Raw genomic sequence first — 27,940 nt, 5'->3', positions numbered from 1 at the left:
AGTGAGACGTATTTCCTGGTGTATCGTCATCCGTTGCAGTGTCCTCATCCATGGTAGATCTCACAACGGAAGGCTCATAGGTGGCCTCGCGGAGCAACCTCAGTCTCAAGGGGCATGACCGTGTATGAACCCTCATCGGGGACATCAGCAGTTCGTGGTCCACAGGAGATGTTGGTGCAACAGCAAGACAGACCATAGGCAGATGTTCAAAGAGACACCATATGCAGCTGAAGACTGGTTGTACACACCAGAGAAGTGGCCGAAATGACAACGACCAGTCAAGCTCCAGTTCCACCAGTAAAAGGTGCACCGAAGATCCGAACCATGCGCTCACGGCACAGTGGAGTTGGCGTTTGGAACGCTTGCTTTAGTGACAGCCTCTAAGGCGGGCACCGGGGAGACTACAATAATGCGTTTCCCCTGGGCAAGTGGCCTCTCTTTTATGACGGCCATCTTAACTGCCGTCAGAATCTTTTCTGTAGGTGCAAAACGTTGTTCAGCATTTGAATATAAAAGTGATTTATATGCTATCGGTATTGTGTTATCCTCATTAAAGGTGACATAAGTAAATCCAAGTAAATGTAAATGTAATGTAAATTAGCACTTGTATAGCGCACTACTCACCCGTTAGGGTCTCAAGGCGCTGTACTCATACCGCTATGGAACCCCTCCTGGCTTTTCCCTGTGAGGCGCCCACTCCTGAGAACCCCCAGGGTGAAGCCAGGCATCCAAGCGCTGTTGGGGCCGTTGTGGAGATTAAGCAAGCTATTGCCCAGAGTTGCAGAGTGGGACCCATGAATTAGATTAGGCACCGAGGCGAGAATTATCTGGTCAAGGGGAATTGAGCCCAAGACCTGCCGAAGCGGGACTTGAACCCTGGTCTTGAGCCAGATCTCTGCTTCAGGGTCTGCCGCTCTAACCATTGAGCCACACTTCTCCACGGGCACCAGCAATTATTCTGATGACCAAGTTTGTTTTATTGTCACATGTGTGTAAGTGTTTAGCTTCTAGCATGTCCTGTTGCATGTCCCTCAGGATGTGTGTGTGTTCAATCGTCCAGCGTCTGCTAGAAAAATTGGGCTGAACTAAGTCATATAGGCCCTCATTCTGACCTTGGCGGGCGGCGGAGGCCGACCGCCAAAGTCCCGCCGTCAGGTTACCGTTCCGCGGTCGAAAGACCGCGGCGGTAATTCTGACTTTCCCGCTGGGCTGGCGGGCGGTCGCCTTCAGACCGCCAGCCAGCCCAGCGGGAAAGAGGCTTCCACGATGAAGCCGGCTCGGAGCTGTTGCACCCGTCGCGTATTTCACTGTCTGCGCAGCAGACAGTGAAATACATTTAGGGGCCCTCTTACGGGGGCCCCTGCAATGCCCATGCCAGTGGCATGGGCACTGCAGGGGCCCCCAGGGGCCCCGCGACCCCCCCTACCGCCATCCGGATCTCGGCGGTCCGACCGCCGGGATCTGGATGGCGGTAGGGGGGGTCGGAATCCCCGCGGCGGTGCAGCAAGCTGCGCCGCCGCGGAGGATTCAATGGGGCCGCGGTACACTGGCGGGACCCCGCCAGTGGTGCCGGTCCGACCGCGGCTTTACCGCCGCGGTCGGAATCCCCATTGGAGCACCGCCGGCCTGTCGGCGGTGCTCCCGCGGTCCTCCGCCCTGGCGGTCAAAGACCGCCAGGGTCAGAATGACCACCATAGTGGCTTGATGAGTTCTGCATAATCTGGAAGGTATGTTCTGCCAAAATTGAAGAAACCCAGTAATGACTGCAATCTTAAGTGTGTTTGGAGGCTGTAGTTGAGCACACTTCTCTAGAAAGTGCGGGCCAGGCTCTTCCCCTCGTTTGACAGCTCATGTCCCAGGAATAATACACTAAGAATGGCTAACTTGCTTTTCTTAAAATTTAATTTATAACCGAGGTCTGCAAACCCCAAAATGATCCGATCGACCCTCGCAAGATGAATGTCGAGGACGTCGTCTGTGAGATATATGTCATCCACATAGGACAATGCCTCGGAATCAATATCATGTAATATTAATGTTACACGGGCTGAAAACAGGCCTGAACTATTTTTATAGCCTTGAGGTAAACGACAAAAGTGTTTCTGAGAGCCTAATGAAAATGCACTTAGGTCCCGACTTTCATGTGCTAAATTCTGGCAGAAGAATCCATTAGATATGTCTAATGTATTTTTATATTTTTTACACACTATATTGTTTATCAGTGCTGTGCTGTGTGAATTTTGTATAGCATACGTGCGTGTATGACTATTTAAGTGTCTATAATCAACTACTATTCTATATGAATGGTCTGGCTTTGCTACGGGAAATAACGGATTATTCATTGCAGATGTACAGGGCTCAATTACTCCCTGGTACTCAAGTTGTGATAGGATCTCTTTCACCTGAGCTTTCGCTTCATGTTTAACAGGATATTGTGGCTGCGGCTGGGGTGTAGACCTAACGGGAATAACATGACAAGGAGACTCCTTGTCCCAACCTACATGATTGCAGTATAGTGCAGGTGCCTGCGCTAAAGCCCATTCAGCAGACTAGGTTTCTTTTGCTGCTTCCGGAACAAGATCGGAGAAAGAAGGCAAAATGACATCTTCCCCATTCGGGAGCTTGCAGACGTGTTCAGGTGGCCAGTCTCTCTCAGCCAATAGTAAGTTCATCCCAAAATATTACACTGATACTGCGCTTCACGTCTCCCTCTATCTGAATTTTTAAATCATAAATCCTATTGGGGGAAGAACGCGGCCATCCGCTGTTTCAACCGCGATGTAATCGCTAGTTGCTGTCGCATCCAGATGATCTTTCAGACTCAGGCGACATATCGTGACTTCTGCCGCACTGTCTAATAGAGTCACTGCCCACATCTTGTTCCTCAACAGCGTTCTCAATTTTACTGGCATTTTTAACTGTCAAAGCTGCCACCTTTTTCTTTTTAAACTGTGGCTTTTGCTGAGGAATCTTTTCTTCTTTTTTAACGGTAGACTATTGTGAGTCTTTCTTCTCTTTCACGTATTTCGGACGTCGATCTTGATGGCCCCCTCTCTCGCTACGTCTATCCGGTGCGTCCTGAAAGGAACGAGAGGGACGTGAATCAGTATATCTGTCTGGAGTTTTAATGTTCTCCCTATTTCTGAGATTATGGGCCTGATTCTAAGCTTGGCGGGCGGCGGGAGCCACCCGCCAAGCGGGAACCGCCAGAAGACCGTACCGCGGTCAAAAGACCGCGGCGGTTATTCTGGGTTTCCCACTGGACTGGCGGTCGACCGCCAAAAGTCCGCCCGCCAGCCCAGTGGGAAACACCCTTCCCACGAGGAAGCCGGCTCCGAATGGAGCCGGCGGAGTGGGAAGGTGCGACGGGTGCAGTTGCACCCGTCGCGAATGTCAGTGTCTGCAAAGCAGACACTGAACTTCTTTGTGGGGCCCTCTTACGGGGGCCCCTGCAGTGCCCATGCCATTGGCATGGGCACTGCAGGGGCCCACAGGGGCCCCACGACACCCCATACCGCCATCCTGTTCCTGGCGGGCGAACCGCCAGGAACAGGATGGCGGTATGGGCTGTCAGAATCCCCATGGCGGCGCAGCAAGCTGCGCCGCCATGGCGGATTCCCATGGGCAGCGGAAAGTCGGCGGTACACCGCCGGCTTTCCGCTTCTGGCCGCGGCTGTACCGCCGCGGTCAGAATGCCCGGCGGAGCACCGCCAGCCTGTTGGCAGTGCTACCGCCGACCCCGGCCCTGGCGGTATTTACCGCCAGGGTCAGAATGACCCCCTATATCTCCTTTCGGAGTTCTCCGGGTGCAGAGAATCTGCTCTCTTATTTCTTCTGATTTCCTTGAAATCTTTTTGTTTGTCCCAGCGCTTCTTAGAGCCCTCTTGTGCCTGCTTTGTACCCTCCTTATGGGCGGTACTTTGTATCTCCAATTTTTTAGGTTTGGCTCCCAAACTATCCAGTCCTATACTAGTATAGGTACCGGAAATTATTTTCAGTAGCTGTCTCTCTTGTTCCTGATTTGGAGTTTCCCGGAGACCCTGGCGTATTGCCAGTGCTACCGCTTCCCCTTTAATATTACTGAGTATTATTGAGGATACAGCGTCAAAGTTACGCATTAATTTCATCCCCAAATAAAGGGCTGGTGCAGCCCCATGCTCATGTTGTATTTGTTTTAACACTTCCGGTAAATTGGCAAGTGTCGGGGTACCATGTGTGGTAGTATATATGGCAGCGAAGACTGTACCCCATGTGGTACAGTCATCCACCGAGTGAACCATCCCAAAAGGCAAGCACATAGTGAGCAATCTATGTTTTTCCTGTGGTCCCGTATGGGGAAACACAGCTTCCAGATGATTCGTTTTCTGGGCAATCCAGAATGGTATTTTTTCCCATTCCGTGGGCACTTTACCCATAATAGTATGCACTGTTTGTGGATTAATCCCAGTAGCCAATTGATAATCACCAGCTACTGGCGGTGCTGGATGCGCTGGTGTTGTGTTCAATGTCTGCATTACGAACTGAACTAAGCGTCTATATAATGCCACTAATTCATTATATAAAACTCGTAAATCTGCTATCGGCATATTCTGTATGCCTGGGTGAGGTGTGTATGTGGCAAACATAGGCCAGGTTGGTCCATCATTACTTAAGGGACCTAACCTCACTCTTCGTAGTACATGTGGTAGGGTGCCTTCAAACCAGTTCTGATGCTCCTGGTAGGTGAGCGATATTTCATGATACTGGTATGCTTGGTACCGTAAAGGTACGTTTGCAACTTCATATGTGTGGAATGTTTTTGTTCTTTGGTCAACCTCAGGAAAGGTGACAAAACAGTAAAATGTTTCTGTTTGGTATGCTTCCGTAGCTTCTATTATCAGAGTAACATACCCCCCCTCATCTGTAAGGCCTTGCGTTAATAAATGTTGTGTTAGTGCATGTCTAGCATTTTCAAGAATGTCTATGGCATCAGCCTTATTTGTTTAGAGAAATGGAACACCAGAAATGGGAAGTATATTCCTTTTATGAGTTCGAGCTCAAACAACCTACAGCTTAATTAGGTGTTACCTTTTCAGCTGAGGAGGATTCTCCCAAAGACCCCGGACGTCTCCGTATAATGGTACTTAGGGTACCTGTTTGTCTGTGAGACAGTGATAGTCAGGGTATCCGTAAATTAGTGCCTAAACACCATCGTTGGTGGCGCCATGTCGTAGTTTGGACTCTTGCTCTGAGCAAGACTGCTGGTTTAAGGATGACAGTACTTTTGTTTGTAGGCAACTGCGTCTTTCCTACAACAAGTCGCAACTGTTATCCCAACCCTACCGATTCACTAGCAGCACCTCACCAGAAACACAATAGTAAAAGGTGATTTATGGCAGCCGTTTACGCATGGACTCAAAAATAAGATATCTCAGGGAGTGTCGTGGTTAAATGGAGATTACTCTTTTCTCACAGATATATTATGTCTCATACATACACAGGCAATGACACAGATGCAGTAAAGTTATAATAGTTTTTATTTAACATAACTGAAATTTGCAATATGTTGCATGGACTGCAATGATTAGGATAATGAATGAAGCAAGTAACAGTATTGTGAAGACGAGAGTCATTGTTACGAAGACCCCCACCACTTTGCAATACATGAAAAAGATATATGAGATGGAATATGCCCTAATACCCCAATGTGAATAGGCCTAACCTCTTACCTAAAGGAGAGCTGGTTTTGTTAAACCTAATCTGCCAAGGCCGTGTCCATGAGAGGAGCCCCCAACACTCGTTACCTTGGAATGAGGTCTCTATCTCAGACTCCACAGGGACATGAAGACTGGGTCAGCGTCAAGACGACTGTAGCATCTGTATCAGCGATGGTGGCGATGCCCTCTGGTCAGAATCCCTCTGATTATCTGTCTAAAGTGTGATGTATTTATACAGATCTACAAGGTCCCCTGACGTAGGTGTATTCCTAAACAATAGATAACAGACATGCTTGGGACAGCAATTAATATCAACAATCCCTCGAAAGTATAGAGAGGAAAAATCCCTAAGTGTGAACACCTACTGTTTGTTTGTCTTTGGTGCTTGATCTTGACGCCTTGGCGCGGTGACACTGATAATGTAACTCATAACAAGTGGCCTAACTATAAACAAGGCAGCCATCTTAGAAGAAATAAATAATTAAATGGGCTAAGACAGAGCAAGCTAAGTAGGTTAAAAGTCACTAGGTGACGGGGGCACGAGTCTACAAGCCAGAGGCTAAGCTAATTCCTGTTATCCCATTAAAATGAACTAGGATTCACTACACCCCCTTATAAGTCCTTAGTATATGGTTCCTAGTTACCGAGGGTATTGGGGTTCCAGGAGATCTTTATGGGCTGCAGAATTTATTTTGCCACCCATAAGGAGCTCAGACAAACTTTTTCACAGGACTACCACTGCAGCCTGCGTGAAATAGTGCACACACTATTTCACAGCCATTTTCACTGCACTTAAGTAACTTATAGGTCACCTGTACATCTAACCTTCATTTACTGAAGGCTAGGTGCAAAGTTATTAAGTGTGAGGGCACCCTTGCACTAGCAAAGGTGCCCCCACGCTGTCCAGGCCCAAATCCCCGGACTTCGTGAGTGCGGGTGTACCATTACACGTGTGCATTACATATAGGTCAATACCTATATGTAGCTTCACAATGGTAACTCTGAATATGGCCATATAAGGTGTCTAGGATCATGGAATTGTCCCCCCATTCCAAATCTGGTATTGGGGGTCAATCCCATGAATCCAGGGGTCTCCACCATGGACCCCCAGTACTGCCAAACATGCTCTCTGAGGCTTGCACTGCAGCTACATCTACTGTCACCTCACAGGCAGGGTTCTGCCCTCCTGGGGTCTGAGCAGATCAGTCCCAGGAAGGCAGAACAAAGCATTTCCTTTCGGAGGAGGGTGTTACACCCTCTCCCTTTGGAATAGATGTAAAGGCTTGGTAGGGGTAGCCTCCCAGAGCCTCTGGAAATGCTTTCAAAGGCACAGATGGTGCCCTCCTTGCATAAGCCAGTCTACACCAGTTCAGGGACTCCCACTCCCTGCTCTGGCACAAAACTGGACAAAGGAAAGGGGAGTGACCACTCCCCTGTCCATCAGCACCCCAGGGTAGTGCCCAGAGCTCCTCCAGTGTGTCCATGGCTTTAGGCATCTTGTTTTCCAAGGTGGGGGGACACTTTGGAGATCTCTGAGTGGCCAGTGCCAGCAGGTGACGTCAGAGGCCCCTCCTGATAGGTGCATACCTGGTTAGGTAGCCAATCCCCCTCTCAGGCCTATTTAGGGTCTCTCCTGCGGGTTCCTCTTCAGATTCATCTTGCAAGTTTCCACCAGGAAACCTCTGCAACTCCTGCTTCATCATCTGACCATCAGATCAACTGCAGACTGCTCCAGGAACCGCTGTAACTGCAACAAAATATCCGAGATTCACATTCCACTTTCTTAGCATATGGTTTGCGTTGCCCCTCGGCCTATTACTTCCTATAGCATTCTATGGTATTTTCTATTGTTTGCACTATTCTGTGACTATTTACTTACCTGATTTTGGTCTAGTGTATACATTGTGTATAATACTTACCTCCAGAAGGAGTATTGCCTCCAAGATATTTTTGGCCTTGTGTCACTAAAATAAAGTACCTTTATTTTTGGTAACACTCAGTATTGTCTTTTATTGTGTATGAGTACTTTTTAACTATAGTGGTATTGTAAGAGCTTTGCGTGTCTCCTAGTTCAGCCTAAGCTGCTCTGCTACAGCTACATCCAACAGCCTAAGCTGCTAGAACACTGACTACATTTCACTAATGAGGGATAACTGGACCTGGTATAAGGTGTAAGTATCTAGGGTGCCCACTACAAACCAGGCCAGCCTCCTACACGCCCTGAGTCCATCTATCCTCCTCCTCCTTCTCGTGATTCTGAGTAGCGGCATCCCATTCCCTAACCGAGTGAGGTAGAACTGTGTAGTGCACTGCTGTTGAAGAACAAATAGAGAAAGAGAATTGGAATATCTTCTATAGATTGGTGTTTGGTAACTAAAGTGACTGGCCGGGTCTCTGAGAAACAAGAAAAAAGGAGTGCACCCTGTAGGTACATTTCACTCAGTTTGAAAGGCCAATCAATTTCAGGACAAAATGATCACCCATCAGCCCTCAAACATTGCAAATCAATTTTAGACATTTGTCGAACTACCTCCCTCACTGTTAGCCACCACATACATTATCAATTATTACTCACCATAACTCAATATTTCATCACTCATTGGTGTAATAGTTAGTAGTTACCTCTTCCATACCAAACATGGTGCTAGCTTTATACAAAATATTATTATCTCCTTGACGTTAGCAGGGCAGTGGGATTTGGCATTTGCACTGTCAGCCTTTTACTCAATGATCTTCTGGGGCAGCCCTGCTAGGTGACCGGCATTGTCTCAAATTTCCTGAAAGGAATGTGGGGGGCTTCTTCACTGCACACAGGTGCTAAGAAAGAAAGAAAGAAGTTCAACGAGAAATAATTAAAATGTTCTGTGGTACACTGGCATACTCAGTTTGGGAAGTAGAGTTTTTCTTCAAACTCAGGTGGTTCACCCAGAAGTTGGCTAACAAACACATTTGATTCTGACCAATCATCCTTTTGCAGAGTTTGGGTCTGATTCTTCTGATGGTGTTTTTTCCTGTGTTCTTGTTGTTGGTCTTGGCTACTGTGAGACAAGACTGCCCTCTCTGGAAGTTGAAGGCCCACCCCAGAACAGCAGAGTGGGACTTTAAATTCCAGCCATTCTTTTTCCAGTTCTCTGGCTTTCCCAGCAATCCACCTCTTGTAAGTTGAAGCATCCCCTTCAGAAAAAGGAATGAAAGTGGAGAATTTTTTGTAGCGTGGATCAAGTAGGCTGGTCCCCTTGTACCGTTTGGATGAGATGATGTCATTTTGCAACCTTGCATCTGAGCGATAGCTTAGACTCTCAACCAAGGCAAGCACTTCTGGGTTTTAATTCACACATTGCGAGTGTGAACCTTTCAGACATCTTCTTTAGCTGGTCCTGTAGCAGATGAAGCAACTGTATAGCTAGTCCCATCGTACTGTCCTCCTTGCTAACTTCCTATGGTCAGTATGTTGCTGACTATGCCTTCTTTTTTGAGAAAGTCTTGCACAACCAGGTTGATGCAGTGCACCAAACACAGGACTCTGAAATAGCCACCATTTCCCATGACCTTGACTATGTTACTGTCATTGTCTATGGAAACAAACCTAATTTGGAAACCTCTGGGTTGCAACCATTCAGACACCTCGCTGTTAAATTCCGTCTAGATGTTTGCAGCTCTATGTGATTTCTCCATGGCAAACTTGGCTACTGTTGCATGCTACTAAACACTCTTAACCTCATTAGTGCGGGCGTCGGCCAATGGCTTACGCCCACACTACCTACCTGGTGCGGGTCATGACTAGTGGCCGATACCAGGGAGGGGGGTTAAAAAATCCTCCAGTGCAATGCACCGGAGGATTATTATTTTTTTTTACTAACCCAGGAGACGCGTAAGAACTTCTGCATCTCCCCCAGCCCCTCCACCCACCCCTCTGTGATGTCAGCGCACCGCGAGCAGTGGAGGAGCAGGTGAGCATCCTCTCCCCACTCTGGTGGGGAAAAAAAGGCGACAACGCCTCCCCAGATGCTAGGGAGGCACTGATGGAAAGGGGAGAGTCTCCCCTTTCCATTGATGCCTTCCTGGCACTGTTTCCTGGCCTTGGATCACAATGGATTGCAGAAAATGGCTCAAAACACCAGGGATCTTGTTTGGGGTTCGGCCCAGTGTAAGTGGCTGACCCCCCGTGGGGGCAGTAATATGTTATAAAAATATGTTGGGATTCTTCTTGGGGGCAATCGTGCCCCCCAGAATATGAAAAAAAACATTTTAAAAAAAATTGCGGGGTCCTCCCTTTCTACACGACCGACCCCTGGGGGGGGGCGTAATATGTCGAATAGTTTTCCCTAGGGGGGGGCGATCGTAACCACCCTCCCTCCCCGGATTATTTTTTTCAAAACTATTTTTTTTATGCATGTGTGCATTGCCATAGGGTCATGATCAGCCCCAGGGAAAGCACACATGAATTTAAAAAAATTGAAGCTCTCTCTATATATATATATATATATATATATATATGTATATGTATATATATATATATATATATAATATATACATATTTATATTTACATTTATATTTTATTTATATTTATATATGTATTTGTTGTCCTTACCCAGGGAGCCTGCTTCACTCTGCAATTTGTTCTTCAAGCAATCACAGGAACTGGCAAAAATCTGGTATGACTAATTGCCTTTTATAAAGAATTGATTGTTCCATAACAATGAAAGTGCAAAGTGCGAGGTGCCACTAGAAAAAAGGCCCACGTGTTTCGGCAGAAGCCATCGACTGGGCCATGTATATATATATATATATATATATATATATATATATATTTAACAAGAGACAAATCTCTTTATAGATATGTATTTTTATATATATATATATATATATATATATATATATATATAAATATATTTTTACATGTGTTGATTTCCAGTAGCCACGATCGGCCCCAGAGACACCATCACATATATAAAAGTGGTATAAGTATATATGCTACTCTATTATTGGTATAACGAGCAAGCAGTCCATGGGAAGATGTTATTTTATCTCTGCAATAGCATAATAGAAAGAAATATTTATTTGCAGCACATTGTGTGACAAATGACACTATAAAAGCTAAAGAAGTGTATTTTAAAATGCGTTTGAGATACGACTGCAATAAGTTGATGTGACTTTAAGAACCACAGTATATATGGGTAATTAGTCTCACCACGTGGTTATTTTCAAACTGGAAACCAAGCACCTATGATTAAGGCTTATGTCTCAAGCCGAAACGCGTCAGGAAATGAAAAGGAAATGAAAGATAAGAACATCGTTTTTTTCAGTTTAAAAGGATGAATAAAATGCCTTAACAGCTTCTAACAACAGGCGTAGGGCGTTTTTCTTCGCAAGGAGAAATTTGGGTTGGATTAATAGCAAGGGTGCTCTGTCCCCGCAGCGCCGAGGCCGCCCTGCTGTGATTAGGCTCCTGCAGAGAATATCTTGTTGGAACATATATATATATATATATATATATATATATATATAGTGAGATATATAGAGAGAGAGAGAGGGAGAGGGATAGAGAGAGAGAGCGATATCTGTCTTTTGTCTAGTGGCAGTTTTGACGTCATAAATTAGTGCAGATGGTTTATTTTCCTGCTGCAAAGGATATACATGTATTTGGCTGAGTGGATTAGTAAAGCCAGGCATTATCTGCACGTTAAAACAAATGAAATGTATGTGAAGGGGGCTATGGAGATGTGAGGGGCACTTTTGCTGGGTGGTACTGAGGGAATAAGAAGAGGAGTTCCTGGGAGGCAGAGCACCAAAAATGACTGTCTCACTGGATGCCACCATCGCTAAAGGCTGTGATAATGGGTCTGTGGTAAGGTGAAGTAATAGAGTGTCTTTTTTGTTTTTTTCAGTGTCTTCAGAGAATTTGCTGAATCAGAGAAGAAGTGAAGGTAAGGTGACAACATTTTCTATTGGACACATCACACACACCCATGAGCAATTTTGTGACTCTACCTGCCTTCTACATAGGCTAGTACTTTAGATAGACAGTTTAGCCAGTAGAAGAGATGGCGTCTCGTTGGATGAATGCTGCTCAAGCCCTTGAGGGACAATCATGACAGTTGTGCTGTCCCTTTGCAAGCACAGTCTATGCAGCGGGGCATCAGCGGGTTAGCCGAACCCAGAGAGCAGATGTATGCGGCTGCAAGCACAGAGAGAGTGCTCTCTTGGCAGGCCCTCAATTTAGTTCAGTCCCAAATTCCACCTTTTATTGGTGACGTTGGATGTTAAGTCGATCCGGCCAACTTTTTGCCAGTAGACTACGTCCATCTGTTTTTGGATGTTGACTTCCTTCAAGAACTTGTGCAGCAAACAAATTTGCGTGCAGACCAATTTCTGAGGGAGCATGGAGGCACTCTCGGGTCCCGTTCTAAGGCACGCCAGTGGAGTTGAAGATATTTTTGGGCCTTCAGCTCAAAATGGGGTTAGTGCAGAAACCCACCTTGCAGTCCTACTGGAAGACTTGCACAGTTTGGGTAACCCCCATCTTCGCACCATACATGAGCAGAGATCGTTTTTTTTGCTACTGCAGCGCATGCTGCATTTCAATGACAATTCTGCTGCATTGTCCCAGGACCATCAAGACCATGACAGGTTGTTCAAAATTCGGCCTGTCATGGAACATTTTGTCTGCCAGGTTTCCAGAGATCTATACTCCTGGAAAGAATATAGCAGTTGATGAGTACTTGAACCTGTACAAAGGACGGCTGTTGTTCAGACAGTACATTGCGAGCAAAAGAGCTCGCTATGGCATAAAGCTTTACATGCTATGTGAGAGCGCTTCTGGCTATGTGTACAGCTTGAGAGTGTATACAGGGAAGGACTCTACCCTAAACAATATAGGTTGCCCTTCTGCGTTAGGAGTCACAGGCAGGATTGTATGGGAACATGTTCAGCCATTCCTTCACAAAGGTTATATCCTTTATGTGGACAATTTCTATGCAGGAGTAGAGATGTTCAGGGAGCTCTACAAAGCTGGCACTGTGGTCTGCAGTACAGTTTGTTGTAACTGCAAAGGATTCCCTCAGGAGCTTGTTTGCAAGAAGCACCAGAAATCCCAGAGTACTGTGTTGCTCGCAGTCAAGTTCTTGGATAGGCATGATGTATACGTGCTTACTACAGTTCATGACAAGAGCACTTCCCCCACCACGGTTTGAGGTCAGATGGCTGAAGTCCACAAGCCCATCTGTATACTTTATTACAATAAGTTCAACCATACCATGTGTGTCGTAAAACTCGCACTTGGTACAAGAAACTGTTTATCCACCTGATCCAGATGGCAACATAAAATGCATATGTTGTTTACAGTGAAACAACAACAGGAAGACTCATAACTTTCCCTGACTTCCAGTTGTCTGTAATTGAAAGCCTCACTGCTGTTACAGAAGCAGCAGCAGTCTCCACCTCATATGTTCTGGAGTATGTGGCAAGGCTGCAGGAGCGACACTTTGCTAATCGCATTCCTAAAACACCCAAAAAGGATCATTCATATCATCGCTGTAAAATGTGCTTGAAGCATGGAAAGCGGCAGGAGAATTGGTATTACTGTCCCCAGTGCCTATCTCAACCAGGCCTCTGTGTCCCTACTTGCTTTACGTTGTATCATACTAAAGAAAAGTTCTGGGAAATCGAAGGAGGTTGCGCTACCGTTGGGTAATCCTTTCACTTTCTGTGCATGGATACCAAACATCCATGGGCCACTGCTTCATTAGGCAGGCAGCCACAGAATTGTACTTCATCTACTTCAGGAAATCATGGACTTGCTTATGGCCTGCTTGACACCTATATCCACCGTCAGAACGTGGTAGGTGTTCTGTTCAATTAACATGCATTATAGTCCCCATACTGCACATATTAGTGAACAGAACATATGCCACATTGTCACAGAGTACCCTGTGTGGCACAATGTTAAAGGCATGACTGAATTTTGAGGTACTTGTTAGGTAACTTGTGTGGGCTACACAAGGACCTCCAGGATTGCTAACGAGAACCAGAGTAAGTGTAATAAGTCAAACATATGTACTGTGGGACAAATTCACCAAGATTTCAACTTGTTTAAAAGTGTGCAAACTCAATTTGTAGCTTCACTTTCAAAGTAAAAGTAGACGTATTGGTGAATGAGTCCCACAGGATACTTGTTTGACTTTTTACTTTAGAGACCTTATAAGTTCTTCACCAGCATGTCTGCGTTAGTTTCAATGGTAGATATCCTTGCTCAGTTCGAGGCATAGGCCTCCCAAGGCATACTCGACACCCCCACTTGCATCCACAAACTAGTATAGGTTCACTTGCCAATTGTACAGGATTAGTCAGGACTCTGATGAGGACAGACATGAATGGGTGAGGAAAGCTTATGGTAGGTGTGCCTTCACAAGGATATTGCACAGGTAGAAGGCAGATAGTAAAGGTAGTACAGATGCACATCATCTACACCCATGGGTTCAAACCCATTGGTGCCATCCCAGCACTGAAGGACAATGACGCAAATGGGTCAGTGTTTGACCTGCTTTTCATGTTCATCCTCCATCAGAACTTAGTAGATGTTCAATTTGCTGGATGAAAAGTGCATTACAGTCACAGCACTGCACCTCATGTTGGCTGGGACATATGCTACGTTCTCATGGACTCCCCTGTGTGCCAAACACTACCTTTTTTAATAGCCTTTGACCTTCTCTTTAGCGAACATCACAAGAATTCCCCAGCATGTCTGCCTTAGTTTCAAAGGTAGATATGCTTGCTCAGTTCAAAGAATCGCTTTGCACGACATACTCGGCAGCCCCCAACTTGCATCCATAAATTGGAAGGAGTTGGATTTAGCACAGAGAGTGCGCTAAAGGCGCATGAAAAACATGTCTTCCTGAGCCTCGGATGGCTGTCATGGGAGTCATTAGTAAAGGTTCATTACGCATGCCTTCGGTAATGTTCAGGAACGAGACAGTTACTTGGCAGGTGGTAAAATGTAGTCAAACATATTCCGCCTTGTGGCAGCAGTAAGTTAATGTGAGTGCAGTGATTGGTTGGATTGGGCCCATGGCCGGTGGTATGAAAGGGTTGTTTGTTGTGCATGAATGGTGTGTGAATGGACCATAAAGAGGTTGGTGCCTGGACGTGGATCTATGGCCTACCTTCAGAAGACTTGGTTTCAATATTCAGATACTTTGATAAGTATTCATGCTTTGAAACCATAATTTCTGGAGGTGCTAAAACCAACCAGTGTGAGTGGTGGATTAACTTTAACATACTGGTACCAGGGAAGTCCAAGGATGCAGGACTTGCGTGTCTCTCATCAGTTTTCCTTTGCCCAGAATCCCCTTGAAATCACAAACTTTGATTAAAAAAACACATTCATCTTCAGGGACTTCAGTGAGGGGAAGTCCTGGAATCTGAAGGCAGCCACAAATTTTCTACCACCGACCGTTCCACTAAGTCTCCAGAGAAAAATGTTGCCTCACATGTGTGAGTGGGCAAATGACCGCGACAGGGAAGAGCCCAAAACGGATAGTGGAGACATCAAAATTACCAGCCACAAAACAGCCTAGTTTTGTAAGACAGTTACCTGAGTACTTGGTCCTGGGCTTGGCGGCCATATAGGGAAACCTACCAAACCCAGGCATTTCTGAAAATTAGAAACCCGCGGCAGCCCATGGAAGTGTGGCATGTTTGGATTTCCCAAAGATTTCTTACCCAGAATACCCTGCAAATGTGAAATGTTGATTAAAAACACTATTTTTCCTTGCTTTTTCATCACAGAAACTAGAGGAATGTGCAGGGATCCACACAATTCCTACTACCAGGTGTTTCTCCACTTGTCTTGATAAAAACACAACCATGCTTGTATGCCTGTGCCTAGTGCCTGCGTCAGGAATGGATCACTCCAGGGTTAACTGTAGACCTCAAGCAAGGACTACCATTGACCATTGTGTGATCCATTCCTGTTGTGGGCATTAACCTACCCACACAAGTGAGGTACCATTTTTATCAGGAAACCTGGGGGGATGCTGGGTAGAAGGAAGTTTGTGGCTCCCCTCAGATTCCAGAACTTTCCATCACCAAAATATGAGGAAAAGGTGTTTTTTTGCCAAATGTTGAGGTTTGCAAAGGATTCTGGGTAGCAAAACCTGATGAGAGCCCCACAAGTCACCCCATTCTGAGTTCCCCTATGTGTCTAGTTTTCAGAAATGTATAGATTTGCTAAGTTTCCCTAGGTGCCGACTGAGCTAGAGGCCAAAATCCACAGCTAGGCACTTTGCCAAAAACAGCTCAGTTTTCTTTGGGAAAAAGTGATGTGTCCATGTTGTGTCTTGAGGCATTTCCTTTCACGGGCACTAGGGCTACCCACACAAGTGAGGTACCATTTTTATCGGTAGACCTGGGGTAATTCTGGGTAGAAGGACATTTGTGGCTCCTCTTAGATTCCAGAACTTTCTTTCACCGAAATGTGAGGAAAAAGTGTTTTTTTTGCTACATTTTGAGGTTTTCAGAGGACTCTGGGTAACAGAATCTGGTGAGATCCCCACAAGTCACCCCATCCTGGATTCCCTAGGTGTCTAGTTTTCGAAAATACACAGGTTTGGCAGGTTTCCCTAGGTGCCGCCTGAGCTAGAAGCCAAAATCCACAGCTAGGCACATTACAAAAAACACAGCAGATTTCAATGTAAAAATTTGATGTGTCCATGTTGCTTTTTGGGGCGTTTCCTGTCGTGGGCACTAGCCTTACCCACATGAGTGAGGTACCATTTTTATCCGGAGACATGGAGGAACACAGAATAGATAAACAAGTGTTACTGCCCATTGTCTTTCTCTATATTTTCTTCTTGCAAATGTAAGACAGTGTGTAATAAAGAAGTGTATTTGAGAAATGCCCTGTAATTCACATGCAAGTATGGGGACCCCCGAATTCAGAGATGTGCAAATAACCACTACTTTTTAACACCTTATCTTGTGCCCATTTTGGAAATTCAAAAGTTTCCTTGATACCTATTTTTCACTCTTTATTTTTCACCAAATGAATTGCTGTATACCCGGTGTACAATGAAAACCCATTTCAAAATGCAGCTCATTTATTGGCTCTGGGTTCCTAGGGTTCTTGATGAACCTACAAGCCCTATATAACCCTGCAACAAGAAGATTCCTGCAGATGTAGTGGGGTATTGCTTTTGAAAATCTGACATCACAGGAAAAAGTTAGAGTAAAACGTGGCGAGAAATGGCTGTTTTTTTTCATCTGAAGTTCAATATTTTTTTATGTCAGCTGTAGGAAAACCTTGTAGGATCTACACAAATCACCTTGTTGGATTCAGGATTTTGTCTGCTTTTCATAAATGTTTAGCTGTCCGGAATCCAGCATAGGTTTCACACCTATTTCTGTCACTAACTGGAAGGAGGCTAAAAGTAAAAAAAAAAAAAAAAAAAAGGGGCATGTCCCAGTAAAATGCCAAAATTGTGTTGAAAAATGTGGTTTTCTGATTCATGTCTGCCTGTTCCTGAAAGCTGGGAAGTTGGTGATTTGATTTTAGCACCACAAAGCCTTTGTTGATGCCATTTTCAGGGGAAAAAAACACATGCTTCCTTCTGCAGCTCTTTTTCCCCATTTTTGTTTTTTTAAAATGACATTTCAGCTGTATTTTGGCAAATTTCTTGGTCCCCTCCAGTGGAACCCAGAAACTGTGGGTACATTTAGAATCCTCTGGATGTTGGAAAAAAGGATGCAAATTTGGTGTTGATAGCTTATGTGGACAAAAAGGTATGAAGACCTAAGCGCCTACCCCAAACTACCCCAAATAGCCAAAAAAGGGCTCAGCACTTGGGGGGAACTTGGGGGGAGGTCAAGCAGCTAAGAGGTTTAATGTTTCTTCAGGGGTAAGAACTGTACATAGCTTTTGATTTACTCCCACAAAAGATATTTAGTTTGCAGTGATACACATGTAATCATAGCGTGACAACTGGTCCAAATGTCTGTCATCAGGTGGATAGTGTGGACAACACTTTGCTGCAAAGCTTGTCCAACCAATTGCAGTACATCAAGATGCAGCATTGAAATAGCAACTCTGGCAAAATAGGTCTGACTTGCAACCTTGTATTTTGGGCAGATGGCTGCCAGAAACTCTAAGCATCCCACTCCTTCTACAAAAGAAAAAGGGAGGATAACCAGTGCTAATATTTTAGCCAACTTCCCATTGTACAAACGTGTCATTGGGTGGTTGCGGTCGTAAGGCCTCTTCTTCCTGAACATGCCCATAACTGTAGCCTTGATATTCTTCTTTTGTGGAGCCCCTGACGAAGGTGCCTCTTGTGAAGTAGTTGGTGCCTTTGCTGGAGTCTCCCGTCCTCTGCTGGGGTCTACTCCATGTCCCTATCATCGACATCAAAAGAAGGTGGAGTAGTACACTTCTTTTTTCTTGATAGAGATCTGGGATCCATTGCTTCTAAAAGAGGTGGTTCTTGCTCAAAAGGAAGCTCAACCTCCTCTTCTGTTGAACTTTGGGAAGATCTACTATTGCTGGCTGCGGCTTCTGTCCAATTTGCACTGTGTCCTGAAATGCTTCGGTGATACTTTCTGAAAGGGAAAAATGCATTTAAGCCACTGCCCTTCGGCGTCACCATGATTGCACTGGCTGCCTCACTGAAAGACTTTGTGGTCTTGGGCTTAGGTTAGGGTGGTGCTGTGATGTGGGAGCACTGCTTCCAGAATCCTCACCAGGGGCAGGTGTGCCAGGAACACATCTTCCAAAAAAAGTTGCATTTGGCACACCACCTGTGGAAATCTGCTTCTTCTCTCTGACCACCTTCTTGGGAGTGACTTTCTTTGGGGCCATCTTCAGCTGTCAGTTGGCTGTGGCACTAAGTTGCACGAGTTGAAGAATTTGGAGGACTGAAGTAACTGTGCAGGCCTTCTCTTTGGCAGTACTGTGGGTGATGTGGCATCTCTCAACCAAGCAAGAAAGATATGTAGTTAGTGAAACATTGCATTGTGGCGGGTTGGTATAGTACAGACAAATGTAATCCTAGTGCAATTAGTTACTTATGTATTACTTATGTAATAAATACCAATTTAATCAAATGTTTTAAAGCCCAACCACACCACACCACCACACCATATTTTGTTTTCTAAACCAGAAAGCACAGTATGCAGATATAGCTCTTTGCTTTATCTCCATCTGTTTTAAAGGAGACTCTGTAGTAGTCAGGGAGAGGTGCATCAGAAAATGGAATAATCCTTAAAAAAAACATGGTGGCACGGTGGTCCAGGGGAAATGGAATAGTTATTAAAAAAATATATTATGCTGCTGCAGTGTGCCACAGCCAGGGTCTCCAGGAGCAAATGGAATGATTTTAGTCCTAAAGAAACAAAATGCTGTTGTGCGGCTGTGCACCATGGATGGAAGGAGGGATGGATGGATGGATAGATGGATGCATGGATGGATAAATGGATGAATGGATGTGGATGGACGGGTCATAGCAAAATGCAAAATTAAAAACTGAAATAAAAATTACAAGACAAAAACATGAAATTAAAAAAATAAATAAACATAAAATTAAAAAAATAAATACACATTTTAAATGAAGAAATGAAAATAAACAGAATAGAATAACAAATTAAAATAATAAATTGAAATAGAAAATAAAAATACACACTGGCTGGATACACAAAATTGCTGCCAGGTGTGTGGTAAAAACATCAAGGAGCAAGGAGGCATGGCAAACAAAGAACAAATGCACGCCTATGGCAAAAGGTCACTGGCTGGATGGACAAAATGGCTGCCAGCCACATAGTTAAATACCAACAGCAAGAAGGCAAAGAAAACAAAGGGGAACCCATGCAAGCCTATGGTAGAGACACACTTGCTGGATGCATAAAATGGCTGCTAGCCACATGGTAAAACAAAACAAAGGAGAAAAGAGGGATGGCAAACAGAGAACATATGCAAGCCTTTGGCAAAGGGGCTCTGGGTGGATGGACAAAATGGCCACCAGCCATGTGGTTACACAACAACATCAAGGAGCAAGAAGGCGTGGGGAACAAAGAAGAACCCATGCAAGCCTATGACAAAGACACACTGGCTGTATGAACAAAATGGCTGCCAGCTACACAGTAAAACAACAACAACGAGCAAGAAGGCATGTCAAATAAAGAACACATGCAAGCATATGGCAAAGGGGCACTGGCTGGATGGACAACATTGCCCCCAGCCACATGGTCAAACAATAACAGCAAGGAGCAAGGAGGCAAGACAAACAAAGAACACGTACAAGCGTATGGCAACGGGACTCCGGCTGGATTGACAAAATGCCCGTCATCACATGGTCACACAGCAATAACAAGGAGCAAGGAGGCATGGGAAACAAAGAAAGAACACATGCAACCTTATGGCAAAAGAACACTGGCTGCATGCACAAAATAGCCACCAGCCACATGGTCAAACAACAACAACAAGGAGCAAGGAGAACAAAGAAGAGAACATGCAAGCCTATGGCATAGAGTCTCTGGCTGGATGCAGAAAATGGCTGCCAGCCACATGGTCAAACAACAACTGCAAACAAGAAGGCATGAAGAACAAAAAACACATGCAAGCCTATGGACATAGACTACACAAAATGGCACCTGGCGACATGGCATGCAGAACACACAAAAATGGTGGACAATGATGAACGCACACACACAGACACACACACATACCCACTGGCCATAACCCTGAAGACAGCACTAACATTAAGTCATTAAATCTAACATGAAAATTAACTGAGCTATAACAATTTCACAACTACAGTACACACATCTTCCTATGCTATCATATATTACCACACAACATATACACTTTTTGCAAAAACAATGAAATGCAAACAATAGCCAACATTTTTTATTTAATCCAATGCCATTCCTGCACTGATGACTACTAGTACTCAGCCTACTAGCTAGATGGCCATTTGGAAATCTAGGTCACATAGTAAAATAATATAGCAAATGTTACAAACTTGTAGAAAAAGTCAGGTACTGAGCTGTGCAACAATTTTCCTTTACAAAAGATGGAACATCAAGGAAATGCAAAATAAATAGCAGGCCCATACTTAACCTCTAGGTCCCCCACCACTATACATTTTTAAAATTAAATTACAGTACAAACAAATATTGGTGCATGCTCAAGCAAACAAACAGCACCATTATTTAATAGTTTTTTAAATTACTTGAGAGATTTCAGAAAAACAAAGCCCTTACATCCAAAGGTATATCCCAGAGATGAAGAGAGTGATCCTTCCACATCAAAATCAAAGTGAAAAGTTACCAGGAGTTAGACAAAGCTCTGTAAGGATCCTTCTTGACAGGAGCAAGAAGTTGGAGTCTCTGGGGCACTTCCTTCCTGTTTGAAAAAAAAAGGCTTCTCAATCTATAAACCACCTTGAAGGGTCCAATGGAGAATAAAATCCACTCAAAAATTACTTTTTGAATAGATTTAAATGTATCTTCAGTAGAAAATCTACTGGTGCTCGCAAGAGAGTTCCAAAACCCAACCTCACTCAAACGAAGTCCGCTCTATGCTAGATTGTGGAATTCAAGAGCTCCGCATTAATCCATGTAGTGTAAGTGCCCGAACTCTGCAAACTCTTTCGCCGGACTGGAGTTTTAATGCCCGGGCCTAGTATAATATGTTGCAGACAGGCTCCTTGTTTTCACAAAGGTGTCAACGCATTTCGGCCTAGTGTCTAATGGCCTCTTCAGGATGGTATAAGTAGCGTGTATACCTTATCACCATAACTTCCTGGGCATACCACACTTCTCCATAAAACCTTTATCTTTTGGGCTTCCTTTCTACACCCCTTAAAATCTCTCGTTCAGAATTTCCAGATGATTTCGAATGCGGTCCGAAGGATCTGTGTTTGTTTAGTGGCATATAGGAACTGCTCCCAGCAAAGGTAAGGAAAGCGCAAAATATAAAGGTTATGTGGCGCTTTATGCTTCTAAGGACTTTAACTAAGTTTATTCTTTAAAAAATCATATCTCTACTTCTGCCTATTGGATTTTTGTAGTTTTGGCCTTGTTTTGTTATTTGAGATCGATATTTTAACCAGGTGCAGTATCTTTTTGTGTAGTATTTTGACTGTGTTACTGTTTGAAGTATTGCACAAATACTTTAAACATTGCCTCTTAAGTTAGGCCTGAGTGTGATGTGCAAAGCTACCAGGGGGTGAGCACAATTTGATTTATGGTGTGTGATGATATACCCTTACTCAGATTGTGGCCCCTGCTTGGACAGGGTGCATACCTCTGTCAACCAGAAACCCAGTTTCTATCATCGATCTATGGCAATATTGGCATCCAAATGCTGTGGCCTCACTTTGAATTGCTTAGTCCATGATAGGTATTCACAGATATATTATTGGCTCACCACTCATGAGGTTGTGCATGGATAAATAAGATGGCTTTCCGGTCCTTCATTTGTCAGACCTCTCCTCAATGTTGTTCTTTCTCTCTACCAAGCCCAGTGCTTAATTTGTAAATAAAGAGGTGCTGGTGCTCAAAGCCCTTCTCTTAAACATGAGGTTGCTGTAATTAAATCTACCAGCACTGAATACTGAGGCAGCGTAATCATGAAGCCATCTCGGGCCTCTTCAATCCATTTACGGCCACGCATGCCCCTTCAGCTCATCCTACAACTTTCTACTGTCTCCCTTTATGACGCTTTTTAGTTTTTCCTTCTTCCGTCTTTCCCATATGTGTCTTTTGCTCACAGCAAATGCTTAAAGCATAAGAATAAGCCCCAGCCCTCACAAATAAGTGCCGGTGCTCAGCACCGGAAACAACAAGCACAAATTAAGCACTGACCAAGCCATGTTCAAAATGAACAGATTTGGAGGTTTCCAGTGGAGGCACTTCTGGAATCACTGTTCAAGACTGAAATCAGAGCCTCCATTTTGGAATACTTTGAACTGAGTGTTGGTTCTGAGCCCAATGTAAGCATGACCTGAAAAGCATATAAAGTATTATTCTGAGCTATTGAAATTCTGGGATTCCCAATTCCCTTTGCTTTTATGTGAATTTCCTGAGATTATCTCTTGCACTATGTTTTATGACTGGCAATTAGGTACCGTAACAATGCTATACCGGGACCACAAGAATGTTTATGAACTTAACATGAGCGGCTGTATTTCTGTCACATGTGATTTTCCTGCTGTTTTATTAGTGCAAAATTTGTCCTGTGCCGAAAAGTGAAACAAGACCGCATCTTGTGCTAAAAAAAGGGCATCATGTCGAAGCTGGCGTTTTTTCCCCTAATATTTTATTTTCCCATTAGTTGTTTAGGCATTTCATGTAATTTTCGCATTTACACCATATTTTTAAAAAATGGAGTATTGGGGAATTAAATGCTAGGCGAGGTATGCATACCGTAAGAGTTCATATAGGCAAAACACCCAGGAAAAACTTTGATAAGAATCCTACAACGAGCATGGGTGCACCAATGTGTTATTGAAATATTTCTAAATGATAGTGCGAGGGTGTAAAATGCAAGCAGTATCTAGAGCGCCTATACTATTTCGAAGGTTTTGGGACATTAAAGTCAGTAAGATCCTACTTAACCAGGATTGCTTTGACGTAGAAGGAAGCAGTGCTTAATTTGTGCTTGTTGTTTCCGGTGTGGATCACCAGCACTTATTTTTGAGGGCCGGCGCTTAATTTTCTACCTCAAGCATTTGCTGCAAGCAAAAGACACATATGGGAAAGACAGAGGATAAGAAAAACGAACATGCGTCAAAATGGGAGAAAGCAGAAAGCTGCAAGAGTGAGCTCAAAGGGCAGGAAGTGTCTGTAAATGGATTGAAGAGGCCCGAGATGGCTTCAAGATTACCCTGTCTCAGTATTCTGTGTTCGCACATTAAATTGCAGCAGCCGCATGTTTAACAGGAGTGCTTTGAGCACCGGCACGTTTTTACTTACAAATTAAGCACTGGAAGGAAGATGCCAATGAAGCTGTAATGACATAGCCAGTATCACTTGTGCACATATAAAATAATATCCAGGACATGTCTGAAAGGAAGGCGCTAGGTACTGACGAACCCTCTGTTACTTTCTTCAAGTATTATCTACAGGGGTCTCCAACAAGTCGATTGCATGCTACCAATAGCTCTCAGGCTACTTCTGAGCAACTCAGACATGATAAATACCTACCAACCAGTTTGACAATATGCAGCTGCCCAAGTATTAGGAATCACTTTAAAAAACAGTGCAGTGTTTTCTAGTGGGCCTGGAAAGCTGAATAGGCGGGGCTATGCAGCCCACAATGTTCAGAAATATTATTTATATCTGTTCTTTCACCTTTCTTTTATTTTTGTTGTTTCTTTGTTTCCTTCTTTTTCTACTTCATTTCTATTTCTCATTTTCTTCTGTTCCTCCTGTTTTCTAAGCTACTTTTTTTCTTCTGCTTTCTTTCCCTTCTATTTCTCCGTTTTTGATCTCACTCCTTACTTTCTTTCCATTCTTCTCTTTCATTCTTTATTCTCAACTTCTTTCTCGACTTCGCTTTTTGTCTCCAATTACTTGTTGACTTTCTTTTGCTTTTTCTTTTGTTTATCCCTTTCATCAAATTCTCTTCCTTTTTGCTTTTTTCTCTTTCTTTGTTACTTTTTTCTCCCCCTCTTGAATTCTTTCCTGCTTTTTGTCTTACCCTCCTTTCCTGTTTCTCTTTCTTGTAATTTGTTTTTCTTTCTTGCTCTACATTTTTCTACCTTCCTCCTAGATGTGTACTCTACTTGTCCTTCTCTCTGTCATTCACAATTTTTATTTATGACTTGTTCGTTTCTTCTTTCAGCCTTTTCTTTCTTTCTTTCTTTCTTTCTTTCTTTCTTTCTTTCTTTCTTTCTTTCTTTCTTTCTTTCTTTCTTTCTTTCTTTCTTTTCATTCCTATTCTTTCCCTTTGTTGTTCTACCTTCTCTCATGTTTCTTTATCTTTCATTCTCTCCTTTTTATGTTTCATCTGCCCTTTTATTTCCCTCTCTTTTTTCCCCTTTTTCCTCTTCTTTCTGTTTTCCTCTCATGCTTTTTCACACTCCACCCTTCTCTCTCTCCCCCTTTCTCTCTCGCTCACTCCTTCCCTTAAATTACTGATATTTTCTTTTTTATCCTTTTCTCTTTCTCTCTCTCCCTTTCACAGACTTTCTGTCTCTTCCTTCCTTTCTTCCCCATTTTTCTACCTCTTCTCACCTTTTTCTTTCATTGTCTTTGGCTCCTTTCCTTTCCTCGTTTTTCTTCTTTATATTTCCTTTTTTCTCTCTCTGCTTCCTTTTTCGTCCTCTCCTTCCTTCCTCTTCCTTTCTTCCTCTCCTTTCTTTTTCTTCCATTTTTCATTGCTTTATGTCTGGCTTGCTCCTCATGTGTCTTCCTTTGTTTAATGAGTGATTAGCTTAGCAATCACCTCATTTGTCAATTTGTGTCATTATTGTCTGACTGCTGTACAGTTTGCAAGGCACTTGTAAATAGGTAGGAATTCTGCATGCACCTCACAAAATGTATTATTGTTAATGGGCCTTCAAGCCCTCACTCTCAAAATTAGCAATTCCTTCTTACGTATTGCATGACAATGAGAACACAAGTCCAAATTAGACTCTTACCTCTAACTTAGATTTATAAACAAGGGACAAAATAGATCCTTGGAGATCCCAAAAATAAACATTTGCTGTAGAGGTTATGTGGAGCTAATGCTGTATGCGCAATGGAGCAGGACTGGGATACTCTAGGAGTGGTGTGTCAAACTAGGTGAACTTTATGTACCATTATATAACAGCCATATATTAGGTGGTAGGTCGGGATGCTTTCCATTGATCTGAAGTAGCTCTCACTATTGAAAAGGCTGGAGATCCTTGATCTAGACAGTCTGGCTTCTAACTTGCCGGCTATGCTGGAAGAATTTAGAGAAACTGGTGCCTTGCTCCCAATGTTTTGTAAGACACTCATTAGGTCAGACTTTCCATAGAAAATGCATTTTTTTGTTTTCTTAATAACGTTTGCATCATTCCCCAAATGTGCACACACTTAAAAAACGTTCATCCACGTTGGCTCCTTTATGGATAACTTGGTGCTGATCTGTCAAGTGGGGCCAAGATGAAAAGGAGATCCAAAAACATAGACTTCCCATTTTAATTCCCATACAAATTATTCCTCTTTGATACAGAAAAATGGCTGAAAGAAATTACACCACAATTAGCAAAAAGTTGGAACTTTACTCAAAAAGCTTTTCCATCATTTGGTATAAGACCGTTCAGCTGTTTTCAACATATTATTTAAAAAGATGCTTGATGGGCACTAAGGAGCTAACGGTGGAACTTTGTTTCCAGATATGCGTTGATTGACCTATTCAAATAGATTGGTGGATCCTGATTGGCTGGCAACAACAAGGAGAATATGTTGTGGCAGCCATTATAGGGATTGGGGATATATTCCCCTAGTCCTGAAATTACAAGTAAAAATAATATTTATGTTTTAGTAACTCACTAGGGACTGCGACTGCCTGGAAAGCATAGGGGACATTGTGTAACCCTTTTATTTTCATGCTCCTGGGGACAGTCACCATCGGGGAGAGAAGAATGAGTGATGACACGTTCTGTTTACTTCATACTCCCCAGGGACTGCTACCACACCGGGCAGAACAGTGAGCACCACTGTGCTAATTTTATTTTCATCTGCAAAGATATGCACTAATTCAAGGAGAGGATGTACACCGCTGTAATCTCTTTTAATAACTAGCCGGGCACTAGCATCATTGTGGCATCAACCTTGGGAGACCAGTGAGTGAGTGTGGGCTTACCAAGAGCACATTAACTGTCTTGAGTAGGCCCATAGCCCCGAAAGCACAGTCAGCCATCTCCCACTCCTCGTGTCTGGTAGGAGCTGGCCAAGGCACAAAAAACACTCTACTCGTGGGGTCTGCAGGTGGGAGAATGAAGAAATCAGCTCCTGTGCCAACTTTCTGGAGATGTACCAGGTGGGGAGCCAAAAGGATCACCAGGGGCCATGGGATTCACCAGAAGCCCAAAATGAAGACAATCTCAGATGCCTGATTGAGGACAGGCATATGAATATAAAAATAAATAAAACATATTGTAAATATACAGCAGTGAATGTGCATTTCTTAGCAAAAAATAAAGTATGTTAATTCTGAGGCCACCTTCAACTTCAGGCTTTTTCAATTACTTGTTCCCTGACGCACAATCATCAGATATAATAATTCATTTTTCTTTTTTTCATCAGATGCCCTTAACCTGTTTTAATGTTCTTGGTTTCTTGTTGTTCATTAAATTGTCCTCTATTTTTTTATTTGTTTGAGAATGTAATTACTATTTCTGACGTACCAAACCAGGGCTAAGCACAGATTCTCCCAGAACTGTGTTTTACCTGCCCAGAGTGGCTGCATTGTGTTGGTAGTCCGCCCTCCCAAACTTATTAACTTATATCTGATTACATACATGTGCGTATGTGTGTGTATGTTTTTGTTTTAAATCAAGGTATGTTCTAATACTTACCAGCAATGTAAGGTCCCATGTGATGTAATGAATTCCAATGGAAATGTAGGAAAACTGTCCTGTGAAGTAGTGACATAATGTATTGTCTATGATGTAATGACTCTTGATGTAAAGCTCTTTTGTAAGGGGGGTACACCCACATCCCGAAGACCAATATCCCTCTTCAGTGTTGACAGACAATTCTGGAAAACTTACTGGTGGAAAAGCTTCTTGTTTGGTCCTGCCTGAGTAGCAGAGCAACAGAGTAGCAATCCTTCTGGCAGCAGAGCAGCACAGCAATCCATGTGTCCAGAGTTTTACTCAAGAGTTGGGACTAAGTTTCCACTACTTATTCTTCTGCAGTCCTTCTGATATCAGAGCAGTGCAGTAATCCATATGTTCAGAGTTGTAATCAGCGGTTGGGACTAAGGGTCCACTAATTATCCTTGGTGCCAGCTTTTAAGTAGGAGAGGTGCATCAATTAAATTAAACCTGTGTCCTTTTTTTATAAAAGGCGGGTGCAGTTGAAAAGTCAGTTGAGGTTACTCAGCTATGGTGGTGTGAATTAGCATGGTTTGTGGGTGTTGACATATCCTGGGACTCGATGGTGAGTGTAGGAAATTGTGTAGTTTGTTGAAAGATGTGGATCTCTACTGAAGCAGCAGCTACAATTCCTGTCAGGTTGAAGACACAAACAAACCCCAAATTAACCTGTGCTTAAC

At 43.6% G+C, this 27,940-nt stretch overlaps 1 long non-coding RNA gene across 1 annotated transcript in view; it reads left to right on the top strand.

Moving 5' to 3' along the window:
• The window catches only part of LOC138300516 (uncharacterized), a 476,230-nt gene that overhangs the window by 27,901 nt on the left and 420,389 nt on the right, over positions 1–27,940 (top strand). Inside the window, exon 2 of the long non-coding RNA XR_011204956.1 lies at positions 11,586–11,624. This is a non-coding gene — a long non-coding RNA (uncharacterized lncRNA). The remainder of the gene's footprint in view (positions 1–11,585; positions 11,625–27,940) is intronic.

This window comes from Pleurodeles waltl, chromosome 6 (assembly GCF_031143425.1).
Source record: "Pleurodeles waltl isolate 20211129_DDA chromosome 6, aPleWal1.hap1.20221129, whole genome shotgun sequence".
NCBI lineage: Eukaryota > Metazoa > Chordata > Amphibia > Caudata > Salamandridae > Pleurodeles > Pleurodeles waltl.
The sequence above is the reverse complement of the archived record's forward strand: the minus strand, read 5'-3'. Positions and strand labels throughout refer to the sequence as shown.